The sequence below is a fragment of the Octopus sinensis genome, linkage group LG1, assembly GCF_006345805.1.
Source record: "Octopus sinensis linkage group LG1, ASM634580v1, whole genome shotgun sequence".
Classification (NCBI taxonomy): Eukaryota; Metazoa; Mollusca; class Cephalopoda; order Octopoda; family Octopodidae; genus Octopus; species Octopus sinensis.
The window spans coordinates 123,012,162-123,016,819 of record NC_042997.1 but is presented as its reverse complement, the minus strand read 5'-3'; positions in this window follow the sequence as shown (position 1 = coordinate 123,016,819).

The window sequence follows — 4,658 nt, the reverse complement described above, 5'->3', positions numbered from 1 at the left end:
ATGTATATATGTATATATATATATATATATATATATATATATATATATATCTTACTATATGTTCCTGTGTAAATTATATGACTAAAAAATTCATAACATGCTTGCTACAAGGGGATAAAAACTTCATAAATATGTAAAGGTATTATTTTGTTGACAAATTGCAGTTATACTGAGTGCTTAAGGCATTTGAGGACATACCATTTTTCGGTCATTCCTGCATTTTTCCTAACGCAGTATAATCTTTGTTTCAGAAAATAATAATTGCAGACCCTCAGCTTACTCAAGAAATGAAGAGATATGCTGTTATTGCGGTTATGAAGGTTGAGTATATCTCGACTTTTTAAAAGTCACCAGATCTTTCTTCTGCAAAATTTGTAAGGAGATAGACTGACGATGAAAGTGTATCACCAGTATCAAAGGATAAACTGTATTGTAAACGCTCTGAAATCATAATACCTGAAGTTATCCAACAAGTTCAAAAGACCATCGATAACAATCCCACAAAGTCCACGGGGTCAGTTGCAAAAGATTTCCATCTGTCAGAAGGAACAATCAGAAATGTTGTCCACAAAGACATAAGTCTTATAAGATGAGGAAAGGTCAATTTGTCATAAAAAGTAAAAGAATATCACTACATCAGATCTAAAAGACTCTTAAACAAACTGAAAGACACAGCAGAAGATTTGATTTGTTTATTCTTAAACGAGAAGAACTTCGACCAAGATCAAAATGTTAACAGAAGAAATAACAGATGGTTATATGCAGACCCTTCTGATGTTTTAAGTAATATGCATACAAAATTTCCGGCAACTGTCACTGTTTTAGTGGTTGTCAACGATGAAGGACATGTGATGCCTCCTTACTTCTTTCCTTAAGGTTTCAGAATTCTGCCGCCTACAATAATGCCCTGGAAATAATTGCTAAGCCCTGGATAGACAGTGTATGCAATGGAAGGCCACGTGTGTTTAAAGAAGAAACTGCACTACCACACATCTTTCTAATAACACAGTAATGGATGGCTGAAAATGTTCATGATCACATAATCCCTAACATTTGGCCTCTTAATTCCCCTGATCTCATTCCAATGGACTATTGCATGTGGAGTGTTGTTGAGAGAGAGGTCTGTGAGAAAATGAAAATAGCAACATTCTTGGAACGAGGTGTCCTGTTTATATTACCCGACGCTCTCCTGTCACCATGGTAGGGATACTGAAGTAAAACTGCGTACAGCTCATTGTATACTAGTGTAGATATTGCCATAACATTTTGCAAAAAAGAAAAAAAGAAAATGACTAATATGAACTTCAAACCGCCGCATTCATCTTCCATTACAAGTTTTATATCTCCAGTTGAAAGTCATTATTAATTAAAAATACAGTAGAGGCAAACTGAGATTATGTTGTTAAATACATTTAATCTGACTTCCTTTTTTTATTCTTTTATTCTTTTGTTTTACTGAGATCGATATACTTTGAACCAGTAACATAAATAACCATAAATAACCATGATATCTAAGTGCAGTATTCTCTTAACCAAATACTATCTATAATCTATATAACTAATGAAAGAAAGAGAATATCACTTTAATGTGTTAAAGCGGTCTGCTTATTATATTGCACGTGACACATTAAAAACGTTAATAATTTAAAATTATCAACCAGTTAGAAAGACAAACAAGATGAAAAGAGAGCAGAACAAAAGAGTCAGTTATCTGCTCCTTCCGCATAAATTTCTCTTCAAAGCTCCATTTTAGTAAAATTTAAAAACACAAATGGGAATCAAAAAGAAAACTCATACTGTTCAGTGGAACAATTGAAGTATTATCAGAACGGACAGGAAACCAGAACACAAAAATAACATTCAACACACAAATAGTCAACTTGGTATATTGCAGCATAAAGCGTAATGTTCTCAAATTAAATAAACCACTAAAATATAATATCAAAAACACCATATACATGAAATCAAGTTTTATTCGAGAAATAAACAACGTGAAGTATGAATGTTTAGAATATTATCGACACGAAATACATTACTCTTATCTCATCGTTAGCTTCTCTTACTATCAATATTGAATCAAAGAAGAATGGCTATCACACAGAGTAAGCTACTCTGCATCTCTCACAACATCCATTTTGTAACGTCACTACTACGAATTTAATTATTTTGAAGCTCGAAAATTTATCGCCTTAAAACCAACCATTCAAACCGGCAGTTTTAATACATACATTTCCCTTTACTTTGTATATTGATGTTGTATCGATAAAGCTGAGAAACTAAAGCGGATTTGAAAATGCATCTTGTCTGTCACATACATAAAGGACTACAACAATCCTATATTATTGAATCTCTTTTCAGCCCTCTTGAACGTAAAATCTTAATAACAGTACACAGTTTTCCTGTTATGTCAGTATACGGATATTTATGGAGATTACGCAGTGAACACCTTCATAGCATTATTGGTGATATGTCTTGCTGTAAATTCATTCATTTGATATAAATACATTTATATATATACTTATACGCACATACACATACATATACACAAATATAAAGACACAAGCACACATGCATATATACTCACTTTCGATGTTTGTTGAATCTCTCGAGTTCATTACTTCTTTGAAAGGTTTTGTTTTTCATCTACCTAAGCGCCTAAATCTTATCCATTTCACTAAACAACTTCGATGGCTTAATTGGATTAGTAGTCGACGATTCACCCGTACACAAGTTGTATTAGTGTTCGTGATTATCAGTAGCAGATGTCTGCTTATCAAATTTATTATCTAAAATAATAGAAAATTTTATATTCACTTCAAATTTCCAGAGATTATAGCATCAAACCATTTGTATTGCCTTGGCTAGTTGCTAGTTTAACGTCTTTCTTCATGTATACAGATAATGTCACTTGCGTAACACAACGATTTCTCTAAGTAATATTGTTTTGTCGCAGTAAAATAGCGTGAGGTAATTTTTATCTCATGATTCGGGATATGAATTTACTGTTGTATTTCGGAATGGTAATTATTTTCTTTTTGGTCCAAAATACACACGAACTATATATTCATTCTTATTTTAAGATTCTTTTATTTTATCTTATACTCATTGTCTGGAAATCTTTCGTAGCACATCTGTGACCTCTTCCGTTATTCCTCCATCCTATGTGCCACCTTCTGTTGGTGAAGAGGTCAGAGATGTGTGACGAGATATTTTCCCCTACTGGATATAAAATAAAATAACATTAATAAACGAGTGAATAATGAATGCGTATATATATATATATATATATATATATTTATTTATAATGCGTGTGTTTATTTGGCAAGAAAAAAAATGGCCGTTCCGAAATATAACACTATTTGATTTCAACACACGATTTCTCTTCAGGTGAAATCTTGCAGAAGAAATTTATAAATGTGACGATATGAATTTAGCTTCTTGCAAACTCAAGAAGGCGAATTTTCGTTGCGACTCTCGGTCACTCTGTTACGTTTGCTACAATGAATAGCTTCCACATCTGTAGTCCACAGACATTGGGATAACTAATCAAGTGAGTCTATCTGTGGTCCCTGCATGTTGATTCAATTTACGGACAGTTATTTGTTTGTACGGAATTCATTGATATTTCCCTTAGTGTATCGGACTCTTCTAATTTATCTGAGTTGAAGACACAAAGGAGAAACAATATAAAGAAAAAATATTCTCCGTAGTTTATATTGAATCAAGTATTGATGATACTGAAAGATGTTTTGCCTTCAATGACTTTTGTGTCGACGCCCCCGACGATGAAGTAGGCTAGCCCAGTACGTAGATATAGAAAAGTTTAGACGTCGAGGAGTTGAGTAGAGGTCATCCGAACGTTCGACATAACAATGACATATGCATAATGTAGCTTATATTCATCTTCTTTAAATAAGCGTAAAGAAATCACTATTTGAAAGGAAAGAAATTTAATGAATGGGTCAATACACTTTATTAGAAATCACTATAAGATTATGACTAGTAGGTTTTAAACGAAAAGGAAGAGCAAATGCAGAAAGGGTGAAGAGGTGATAGAGTCGTTAAAACCGCGAAAAGACTGTCATATGATACGTCATCTGATTAGTTACGATCTCGCTTCTAGTCCAGCCAAGGTTAACAGTGCTTTCACGTTTATAGGGTCGAAAAAATAAAGTACCTATTAATATTATGATCTATGGCTTTGATTACCCTTTCACGTCAACAGTTCTGGCCTTGTATTTCAATTACAATCCGTTATAATCAGCGACTTCATTTGAAGCTCGATTTCACATTTTTTTCCCTAACACAGCCACTAATTCGCTTTCAAATCTATTGAAAAGATGCTGTGTTTTGAGAAAATGTGAAAAGAGGTTGTGATGTTCATTAACGTATCGAGCATGCTAGAGTCTGAAGGAAATGCTAATGTAGCGTTTCTGTTTTGTATTTGGTAAATTAATGATTGCACATCGGTGTTTTCACTCACGAATATATTCACACATATTATATTATATGGAAAGCTATTCAGATATAATCGTCTTTATAAAAATCAGCCAAAATCAATATCGTTTTGAAGTGTTTGAAAGGTAATCTTGAAACCAAATCTTATACTGAATTTAATTTTATTCACTTCTATTTAATAACTTTTGTTAGACTTTTAT